This window comes from Homarus americanus, unplaced genomic scaffold, assembly GCF_018991925.1.
Source record: "Homarus americanus isolate GMGI-L3 unplaced genomic scaffold, GMGI_Hamer_2.0 scaffold40248, whole genome shotgun sequence".
In the NCBI taxonomy this organism is placed as follows: Eukaryota; Metazoa; Arthropoda; class Malacostraca; order Decapoda; family Nephropidae; genus Homarus; species Homarus americanus.
In genome coordinates, this window is record NW_024712526.1 from 12,181,948 (window position 1) to 12,194,796 (window position 12,849).

The window sequence follows — 12,849 nt, forward strand, 5'->3', positions numbered from 1 at the left end:
TATTTTATTTGGTTAACGACAGATGATTTTATTCAGTTCAGAGGCGACACCGTACTATGTTATATGTACCACTAGCAGAATCGTGGCTCATCCGCTAGGCAACGGTAGGACGCCACCCTCACTGTTCAGTTCCCAAAACTACTTCTTCCATCAATAGTTCATTAATGGTGTATATAAGTTCCACCATGTTTTTCACTACAACGGTACAGCAAAGTATATTTTTTTAGCATTAAACTGTTATTATTTTATTGTCTAATCATCACTACATATAACACCACCCATCACCACTACATATAACTTCATCCATCATCACTACATATAACATCATCCATCATCACTACATATAACACCACCCATCATCACTACCTATAACACCATCCATCATCATTACATATAACTTCATCCATTATCACTACATATAGCACCATCCATCATCACTATATATAACACCATCCATAATCACTACAGATCGGTAAAGCAATTTCAGAGATTCTCGTGCGGACACACAAACAAATAAACAAACAGACAGACAGACAGACAGACAGACAGACTTCTTTGTTATATATATATATATATATATATATATATATATATATATATATATATATATATATATATATATATATATATATATATATATATATCTTGATAAAATCACACGGGAAAAGGGAAACAACGGAGCTCCGTTGTTTCCCTTTTCCCTTGTGATTTTATCAAGATTTATCTTATCCACGTTTTCATTGTGGATCTACACGAAATATGGAACTTACACGTCTCTCCTACACTGTGTCCTTAATCTGTCAACAACATCCTCATCTTCGCCCCATCTACCGTAACTACAAGAAGAGTTTGCTGAAGGCTCATAGTCTCAAAAACAAGTTGAAGTTTTTGAAAGCTTGCAGAGATGATAAAATTGTTCCCAAGTCCTGTCTTCCAAGTAGACTAAGAAATCTGGACAATCAAGCATTCTCTGAGTTGGATAAAGTGTTGCTAGATTCCCTTATCAAGAGTTCAAGTGATAGTGTGAAATTAGCCTTCAAGCACAGTGCTCAGTGTAAAATACTTATGCAAAACAGTGTTTGTGTTGATAAGTGGCACACCATTCGTGATTTTGTATATCAACTTCTTAGTGAAACTGACAAAGCCCAAAAAAGAAGGTTAAATGCCAAATTAAATGCTCTGTTTGACGAGAGTTACTGGACCATATTGAGTGATCCAAATTTGTTCATAAACTTATCATCTTATGATCTACAGACAAATGAGAAACTTGTTCTTGTTTTTGGTAGGAAGTTTTCTATCACTCAACGGTGTGTTAATCCGCTTACTATTGCTAAAGGTTTAATCAACCTGGAAAAGAATAAGTCGTCAGATGTTACAAATGAAGATATTTCCATAGCTAAAGGTTGTAGACATAATGTTTTACATAAGAAATTTGTTTCAAACATTACAAAAAGATTTGAAACAGCTTTGATAAACTTGAAAAGAAATAAGAATATCCATATTACCGTGGGTAGGAGAGAGGTACCGTACATAATCTAGTTTTGTAAAAATATGATTATTAGAGGTATTAGAACAGCAATTGGTTGCATTAGGGTCTCGTATAACTCGTTCAAAGCGAGATACAAACAAGTAGCGGTGCCGTACGTTTAATGTACAGTACAGTGCAGTACGCCGCCACGCATATCATGCGACACCTAGAGGCGATTTGAGTGAGAGAGTATGAGTAAAAAAAAAAAAATAATACCAAAACACTTGGTCACTATTGTGATCAAATTTCCACTTTCTAGTTCAAAAAATGCCTGAGATATCGCCCTAACAAGCAAGCAGGCAAGAAAACAAATAAACGGGGCAACCCCTTAGGATCCCCCTTTGTACGAGCTTCGCGTGGCGCTTAAAGACGTAATAGGGAAGGGGGGAGCGTCGCACAGTCACTCCAAAAGGTATCTTTACGATTTTGCGTGAGACAATATGACACAACGGACGAAGGATTTTGACAACCCTACTGAGACAACGGGAGCTGCAGTGTTCATTTTGAAATTCATCGGTCCCTCCTCAAAGATACCTTTTGCAGGGACTGTACAATGACTGGTTATAGCGGAGTTATCGTCGACCTCACGAAAATATGACCAATGAGACATAACTCGGACCCAGTATATTACTTAATGAGCCGTCGACTTATAAACTTGAATAATAGTCATCCAACGTCCGTCTAGAGCCACTCACACAGACATGATACAGTATGGCCGTGGTGCCACCTATCTGTCTCAATTTTCTTGATTACTGGCCACCCTAATGACTCCATAGCACGAAAACGACCCGCTGGAAATATATATAAACGCACCGAAATATCGCTACAACCATCTACAGCGAACCATTTACTTTGTTTTTACATGCTTTTTATTTAACCCACGCCGACACTGTAGAAAACACACGTTATTTATTCATGTACACAGGCACATACAGAGTAAATACTTGCAATCACGCACATGTATGCTAACACACACAGATGCAGTGCGCACACACACACACACACACACACGAGTGAATATAACACTTATAAAACTTCCTAACTGAGCTTCGTGAGTGAACTAGTTAACAGTCTCATAGTGTTAACACGTAGACACCAGGAAATTCTTCTAAAAGTCTCTAAGTCAGTAGATTTAGTACCGAGTTTTGAGTCGAGAAACATTGACTACTGACAAAAGTTGTTAAAGGGGATCTGGACGACGGATCTATATCCCAGTGTGTTCGATTCTCTGGCATTAGTCGATGATATATGAGCAGGTAGACATATATGCTTTTCAACACATTCAGACAACTATAGCTGAACATGATAGCTTGCGGTGCCCAGTTTTTATTTAATATTTGTTTTTGTAGGTCAACGGGCATTAATCTTCTAGCTGTGGTCATCACGTCTAAAGAAGCTAGCACTTGATTTATTGTTATATACTGTTTTATACAACTACGATGTTCAGTGAGAAGGTAATTTGTTTCAGCTTGGTGTGTGGACATTTTTTGAAGAGCTTACAAATATGACCTTTGGCCAAGACTCTTCATGATTCATCCCTTGTGTCATTGTGGTAGTACACAAACCCATGACCCTTCAGGCTTTTACGCCCTTAATGCATGAGTCATAAAGGCAAGCATGAACTCTGCATGCTTCCCAGATGGGCGCTGTAAACGCTTCTGCGCTTAACCTTGCACAGGATGTAAGGGGGTGCCCAATAAACTAGCCCCCTCCTGGGCAATCTAAAAAAAATCTAAGTCTAGTCTCGATCTTATCCGTATCTTGCAGGACAGTGTTGATGCCTCTTCCTCAGACAGTTTTCATTCCTCATCGTTTTTTTTTTCCAGCCCTGGTGCCAGTTTTATCACCATCCTCTCAATTTTTTTCGTCTTTCACCTTGCGGGATTCCTCTCTGCATTAGCATACTCTAATGTGGGAGAAACAGGGCCTTGCACGATCATCTAATATTTTATGTAATTTTTCGAATTTCACTTTACTTTCCACTTTAACTCAAGCTTCTCATTTTCATCCTTTGTGTTATATGTCCTGTGGCGTCTTGCTCCTGCCCTGCCAGTAGTCATCTCTTAACATTAATTTGGGGAAGCACTGAGTAACATGTGTCTCATCACTTTTAGATTGTTTAGACGTATTTGGGATTGTTTTAGACCTTGATCGGACAGAATAGTGTCGGAATATGTCCACGCCACCAGCAAAGAGACACACTGCATAGGACTCACGCTCAGGTACTGTACATCATTAATGTAAATATAGTAGAAGGTGGGATCAATCACACTCCAATTAATACTTCAGCTCAGTCGCACCAGAACCCATCCACATTAATTCTTCTTTCTATTAGAGTTAAAGATGAAACACGTAGATTTGTGTCCCCAGTAACACCTTAACTGCTGACCTCTAAACAGACGGCGATTCCAGTCGACTTACAGGGTGTAAAAAATTAATGGACATAGGACCATTTGCTGATGTAATGTCGTGGTTAGAGGATAGTGCAACTAGTGCATGACGTAACCAACATATATGGCAGAGCTAGAGACGTGGTCAGTCTCAAACTGAGGAGTCACGACCATGGCGAGACATGCAGGCGGTATATGGCAATGACCGTTTAAAGAGGCTGTTACCTAAATGAACCTAATTGATCTTAATAAAGAAAATGATAAAAGTGGTGTAGGGATGTTTTCAGCAACACAACTAAAAACGGTTTTGGGAAGTTGCTCTTGTTGCGTGCAAGTGTACACAAACATGTTACAGGACGTATTTACTTTCTTCATGACCACTATAGTTGTTGGTCATGAAGATTGTTAGACGATCTTTTTCTTGGTGAGTAAGACCGTGTTGTTGTTATACACAGTGTTGGTTTCACACTGAGTGAGTCACCAGTTTTAGGCATATTCTAGGAGAGAACCGTTCAAGTGACAGTTAGTTTAGGGAGTTACTGAATACTTGTTCTCATTAATTCAATCATAATTCCATCTCCAGACTTTTCTTGAATAAGTAGTAATTACACATTCCATTAAATAAAAGGGTAACATAGAGGCTTTTATTCAGAAAACTATGAACAAACCTTCTGCTGAAAGAGAGTATTTGGTGATGTACTACAGTTCTTCTACCTTTGTGTTGCAGCAGTTGCACAATGTACCTGCAGGACTAGGAACCATTGCTTGTTACTGTAGTACACAAAATATGGGGTGCCAAAGTAGATTAGGAACATACAGTACAGTGGAGACGCAGTTTGGTCCCAGACAACCTAACAACAGGGCGGCCGAGTTATCCTTCTTCATCACTACAGTTGACAGCCGTAACAGATGCAGGGGAGAGTAAAGTAGAGAACATTACCGTGGGAATGTTGTGCTGATATACAATTCTGTGTTTTGTTTGGGGAAGAGACGAAGTTTTTTATTGTGGGTAATATGCTGTCAGTTCATTACAAATACTTCGTGTGGTGAGCGGCAGAAGTGAGAAATATACTATATGTTGAATATTGTTGTACTTATTTATGATAAGAGAAGATTTGTAGTGGTAAGATGATTTGATCCCCTATTTGCATGTATTAAGTTGTTGTTGAGGTAAACGTTGTGTTGTGGCGAGAGGATACTGTTACTATCTCAATTGAATTTTGTTCTGGAAAATGAAGGTTACTTACTTATTGTATGTAACTCATGTTGGTTGCTTGTTAATGTGGCCTTGTAGAATATTTGATCCTTCTTAAGATAGAGAAAAATGTGATAAACACATCGCAGAAATTATTTTTGGTGCAACCGATCACCCATACCGACTGAAAAATGCGGTTTGTGTCGAATTGTACAAGTATGGCTCTTCAAAGTTTATTTGAGTATCTAATGTAAGAATAATGAAACCTCGTAAAGATAGGGAAGGAATGTGATAAACATGATGCAGGAAGTATTTTTGGTGGTTGAGGTCTCTGGTACTGATGAGAGCCGGTAATATCACCGTCCTGGGTGGTCGCTGAGCTTCACTTTGGTCATGAGATATTTTCACGAGACGTAAATATTATGTACATGACTCACACCTGTATAATATTCACTAACATTATATTAATATAATTGTTTAATGGTTGTTATCTTGCAGTCCTTTACATTAAACGAGAACATGATAATCAAATGTATTTTTATAAAAATGTCGAGAGAAAATATAAAATTTAATTTCACATATTCACTTTATCCATTTCTGAATAACTGGACCGAGAATTAAACAACGATACTTCCTGTTTCATAAATCACACATCAGTTGTAGCTACATGTACTGTAAATGTAATTTATCACCGGACACAAAGAATTATGATTTAATTTATAATCGTCTCTACATATTGTAATGGACGTATTATTGTAGAATTAGTAGTAGGTCTGAATTTTGCATTGTCATGGCGTTGAGGGATGATAACTGGCAAACTTCATTTTAATATTTGGAGTTTGAGTTTTATTGTTTCTCTTGTTACTGTACTTATACCTGTAGTAAGATAGATTCTGAGCGACGAGGCATTATTTCAGTGTGACTCAAATATTATGAGGAGGAAATGGAGATTTAAGTTATTGTAAGGAGAAAAACGGATTGAACCCCTTGAGTACGATGACCTAACCCCCTGAGTACGATGACTTAATAACAGTATTGCGGAGTGAACGCATAGTACGGCGTTAGAGTTCGAATTTTGATGAGATTAATGGCAGGAGCGGAGTGCTGCTACTAACCACGGCTGTGTCTAGGGGTACTGGATGTGTGAGGTCAGTCAGTCCTTGTGGATGGTGTGGAACTAAGTCACCGTGTCTCAGTGTGGTCTGTGTTAATATGTGGATCATGTGACATCAGTTCTCAATGGCTACACTGTAGGATTTATGTACTGTTCAGCCTGTGTTTGTATGATGTATATACTTTACGTTTGTTGCAATGGTAGTAAGGAATTTGTGTCTGTTGTACATGTCGGTTGCTGTTTGCTGTGTATTTTGTATTCTGTGCAATAAAATCAAATAACCCCAGCCAGTGACCCAAACCTTTGACCCTGTTCCTCTAAAGAAGCGCATCTCACAATAGTGCTGCTGGTGTTTACTGTGTTTCAAATCAATCCACTCAAAATTATAGGATTAGTACAAGTTTGGGGTTAAAATACCGACACACCCACTCACCCAGGACGTGATCAAAGAATTTAATCTTAGTAAAATCAGAAGAATTTCTCAATTAAGAGTACTCACCTTTATTCCTCGTCCCTTTCCCCATCCGATCGTTGGTGGCCCTTCAGTTTTTAAGTCCCCTCACTCATTTTAGCCCCCCCCTCACTTCACCCCAGTTTTGTCCTTCACTCCTACACTTCAAACACGCATCTGATCGAGGGTGATGAGGTTGGTTGGGTTAGTCTTACAGGTGAGCGTCTCTCTCCCTCTACCCGGTGACGTACCTCTCGTTAGTTACACCTGACCTGTGGCAACTTATGACAAATACTGCAGGAAAAGTTTTCTTTTGGTGGGGATGGCGTTAGAGCCCTTTAGGAAAACGCCTAAGCTCTCCCACGGTAAATATATCAATATGGTTAGAGATAGTTGTGTAAGAAACTGTCCTACATAGTACATTGATTCATAAAACTGGGAATTAACTGATTTTTAGTTCGTCGTGACCGAGTAGTAGTATGGGGCTTCTACAACAATATCAGAATATTGATATATTTATTATAACATCCTTCCTGTAAGTATGGAATTTTAGAGTTCAGGAATATTTAGATAGTTGTAGCACCTTACTGTATATAGTTTAAATGTATAATTAATGTATAGTTATTGTTAAGTTTGTGGTTTCATGGGTCTGAATACGTGGAAACATGTGGGTCTTGGGACGTGTGGGATGCTGTACACTTACACTGAACACATTAAACACTAAAAAAAATGTGATCTGAGTCAACTCTGCCCTCGGCGGACGTCAGGTCAGGCGTCAGTTTAAGGGTTACAAACCGGGGTAGCTTATGTAATGGGGAGGCGAGGCCTCTCACTCTTTGGGCTCTTGGCTGCCTCTTGAGCTGACGTCTTGGGCTGTCAGCGGCACTTGTTGTATTGTTGTCTGGTCGTGGGAGTCTGGGTCTTGGGTGTGTAAGTAGATGAAACAGCGCTACAACACCGATGGTTTTCACATCATGCGGGGTAAAGCTACTGAGTCTGTCATGAGTCCAGTTGGCAAGTACTGTAGTAGAGGAAGAACAATTTGGCTGTAAATTTAGTTGACTTTGGCAAAAATTAAAGTTTTGTGTCAGTAATGTAACTTCAATAGCGTGCTGCCATTTTAGAAGTTTTACAATTACTTAACTTGTTCTGTGACATATATATATATATATATATATATATATATATATATATATATATATATATATATATATATATATATATATATATATATATATATATATATATATTCGACCAATTTTGTCTGGTATTGGAGCGTTCATTTCCATAACAAGGCCCCAAATACCCATTTGGTTGCCGCTGTCGCTTCAAACAACCTAACATCACTCATCAGCAGTACATCCATCACTAAAAATCACGCGAATAAAACACGATGCATAAACATTGACGAATTATAGTGCGCTGCGTCCTGCTCCTGCTGTGACATATATATATATATATATATATATATATATATATATATATATATATATATATATATATATATATATATATATATATATATATATGTGTGTGTGTGTGTGTCAAGGTGGTATAACTATCAAGGTGGTATAAGTCCTCCTGGTTGTAATGTGACACCATCCTAATGTTTGTGTTATCTTACAGCAAAATATCGTCACGTGGCTTTCAGAAAATGAGGTCACACATATTCAAAGCAAAACATTTTTACCGGCCAATGCTTAACTATTTCCCCTTTACTTAAACAAGGGATTGGGTATAAATTTAAATACCTAGTAATTGTACTTCAAATTATTCGAATATTAATGATGTGTAACATAAGAAATATTTCATTAACCTTAATTGGGCTGTGGACCCACGCCACGCCACAGTGCTTCTTGTGTTCCGCACACATACAATATTGTCGCTAGTCTTAATTGGTTTGTCGACAATGGCTCTCACTCTACTGCACACATATCTAGTTTACTGGCGGACCATTATCCTCCCCTAACACCACTCACTATGGTAGAGAAGGAGATAAATATATGTTGAACCAAAAATAAATGTAATTTGCAAATCTAATGTAAGTAGACCACAGATACTGTAAACAGTAGACCACAGATACTGTAAACAGTAGACCACAGATACTGTAAACAGTAGACCACAGAGACCGTAAACAGTAGACCACAGATACTGTAAACAGTAGACCACAGATACTGTAAACAGTAGACCACAGAGACCGTAAACAGTAGACCACAGATACTGTAAACAGTAGACCACAGATACTGTAAACAGTAGACCACAGAGACCGTAAACAGTAGACCACAGATACTGTAAACAGTAGACCACAGATACTGTAAACAGTAGACCACAGAGACCGTAAACAGTAGACCACAGATACTGTAAACAGTAGACCACAGATACTGTAAACAGTAGACCACAGAGACCGTAAACAGTAGACCACAGATACTGTAAACAGCTATAAACTGAAACTTGATAAAAACTCTAGAATTAAACAATATTGGGAATATATTTATCGTCATACACATAATAAGTGTTGACGTCTTTTAAGCAGTTGTAAAAAGTGCCGGACTTTGTTACTTAAGTCAAAGAATTTTTTTCATTGGCAATAAGCTACTCAAGTAGAATTAAAAGTATCCAAAGTTCAATATACTCAAGTAGAAGTAAAAACGTATCTCATTATTAAAGTACTCAAGTACTGAAAGTAAAAAGTAACAACAAAATTATTGTCTCAAATTTTAAAATAAATCAACAGTGTATTATGAAAAACTAGTTAACTAAAGATAAAATTTAAAGACACAGAGCATTACACAATCATGTTTATTTGCAAATATTTCTTAATAAGTTCATAGTAACCATTTAATGAAAGCGAATGCCTCGGTGCTCAGAACATCTCCCACAGAATAAACTCGTGCCACCATTACAGCTTGTTTAGAGTTAATATATTAAGTGCAACACCTGATGAACATTTTAACTGACTATTCTCAAACAGGAAAGGTGTTAAAGTATAGAATAATTTAAGAAAACTACCAATTTCCATAAAAAGATGAGACTCGAAATTTTTAGTCAATATGGTTGTTCAGTACCACAACAACATTTCAATTGAACACAAATTTGTTCCTCTTAATTTTCAACTGTTAATAACTCGTGTATATACTGACTTAAAACACATGCTTTAAGACCTCTGTTATTAAAATGCATAATATATCAGCATTCAGGGAAAGGTATTATTCGTGGCTACCATGGCACCTAATGCTGGGGTATATCACTGTAAGCGCAGATACATCACAACATGTACAGTGATCCCTGCTAACCAGAACCCCTCACTAATACTGTCACAATAATTCAGCTCATCATATTATCGTTTAATATTTCCAAATCCTGCATTACAAAGAATATAATTAATCTACAAATGATTTACCTTCATTTCCATATCAGTAAAATAAATGTTGTGATGACACGTTTATCATCGTTATCCCTGGACATAATACTATGCTGGTTTACAGTAAGTGTCTAACGCAATAATATTTACTCATCCATTCGAGAAATAAAACACATGATCTCTCGTAATGATCTACTTGGCAACTAAAATAGATCTGGGTTGTGTTGCTGATGTATTGCTGTAAAAAAAAATGAAAATAAAACGAAAAAATATATTTAGACAGCTTTGTATCGAGAGGCACACCAGTATACAGTGCATGTAATAAAGTAAATGAAACGGACGATAACAACAGTATACAAACATACCTGACCTGACCTGACCTGACCTTATATTACAGTCTTATTCCTCACTCTGTGTGTGTGTGTGTTGTGACCTCTTCCCTGTGTACCTGTACAAACTCCTCCCTGTGTTCACAACCTTAAATGTTTCAGGAAGTACTTCACGTGTATCCGACCGTTCCATCATAACAGTTGTATTGGTAGACTGTCGGAGCTCCGGGCAGTAGAGACACGATGTTTGCCGAGAGAACACTTGTTGGTGGAAATAACTGAGCCTGTACTGTACCCGAAGATAAAAAAGCTCGAACAATATAGATGATTGTTTTCAAATGATGTAACTTTAGTGTCCATGTGAAGGGTACAGTAGTAAGGATGGTTGTTGAGGCTAATTCGTCTTTCCAAAAAATATTCAAATATTCTTTTTTTTCCACAGAAGTAGCGGGTATGGTATAATCACTAATAAGAAAGAATTACTTAAAATAAAAGTACCTGACATCTCCTAATACTGTCCTAATTAGTCTAATCATAAAACAATAGCATATATTTAACAGAGTCTTTGTGGCGTTTACCTTAAAGGTGGTGTAAACAAACAAGGGTGAGAGGAGCGCGTAAAGGTGTGTTTGTGGTAAAGTGGCTATTATTATCATGGAAAGAAAGGGGGTTGTTATTGTCTTCTCAAGAGAGTATTATAATGTTTCCATGTTTACACTTCAAATAGACTTTAAATTTCTCTATTGTTGGTTGGATCATTGAAATGTAAGAAGTAAGTTTAATCTTCTTATTGGCTGTAAAGGAGTGGTGGGGAAGGGCCACTCATCAAGCACGATTTACCCATGATGTTATACAGAGACATTAGCTGGTGTGGGGGCAGGACCCAATACTACGTCATCACCCTGCCAATATTTTGTTGCTTGAAATTAAAGTGAGGCATGACTGCCCGTTAGGGACAGCACACTGTATACTTAGCCTCCGGTACACAAGGAGGCAGCATGGCCAGTGCTGCACTCAACGACATTGACTTCCCCAGGTTGTAAACAAGGGTACCCATTTACAGCTGGGTGAACTGGGAGCACCCGGAAATCGAAGCACCGACCCTTGGAACAGAAAGCGAGTGCTGTATCCACTCGACCACCTTAATGAGTAGTTAAAAAGGTTCATAATTAATTAACTGGAATAGATATGTTAAGTTGTTTCTCCTTGATATCTATTTTTAAACAATTCGCTCACAAAAATTAGTCTATTACTGAACAAAGTTTCTGCGTCACACTGTATCGAACCATTACAGGTGGAGAATAATGGAAGTGTCCGTCGGTGATGTCGTAATGTTAACTTAGTTTTATGGTTATAATAAAGTTAATTGTTCCCAGAACTCCCTGAGGATGGCGACGTTAAGGAGTAAAGACGAAAATAATCTCCTGCCTTGCTGTGTTATCTAACCGTATATACTGTGTGTTCGTGTGTGTACACACACACGAACACACGCATTTCTCCCTTCTTTCATTGTTATTCTCCCATTCTTACTGCTGTAAATGATGTGTTCACCAATAATATTTCCTTTGCCCAACAAACCTAAATCAGCTGCCCGTCCTTCCCCCGAATTCACTCAGTGCAGTGACGGCTCAGTGTTTGTAAACAGCTGGAAAATGACGTCGATTTTCCAATGTTAGTAAATGGATGGATAAGTGATGCCATATTGCCAACGTTGGTGAATTGGTCAAATTAGTTGATGTTCCTCAATTTTGTCATCGATTTCCTGACTCTAGACCAGCGATGGTAAACGGTTGGGACAACTTATGATGCTCATTTCACAAACATTGAATCTGAAATGCCGTTTGAAATAGTGTTTCCTAATTCCTATAATTCTATAAGTACTTATATTCACTCATGCTGAATAAGCACGAATGAATAGACTTGGACATCAATTAACTGTGAGTTAAGTTGACGCCGGAAACCAATATTTTACACTGGCTGCGTCTAGCTGCGTCATAGCTGCGTCTTGTGTACATAGTGTATGTTTCATGCTATCCGACAGTCGACAGGCAGCCAGCGCATCATGCACGATTAATGAACAGAATTTGCTATTTTTCAACAATAATTTTAAGAAAATCCATGAAGCTAAAATAGGGACGATGAAATATGTTATTATCCACGATAAATTAATAGGCATATTGGCCCACACTCACCCTGCACGTGTCCCCTTCCCAGCCAGCAGTGTAGTGCTGACCTTACATTGTCTGGTGACATTGTTCCTGTATATTCGCTTAGCCAACAGTGGCCTAACGTTAGTAGAATGTTCGTACTACTACTCTGTTCATGTTGGCCAACGCTGGTCGTTATACAGAGACAACTTACCGTATTTTGTATATGTGTAATGAAAGAGAGAGAGAGAGAGAGAGAGAGAGAGAGAGAGAGACGCCGGTTAACTCTGCTAGTTATTTATACAGGTTCTACAGTATTTACGGAAGCTTTGCA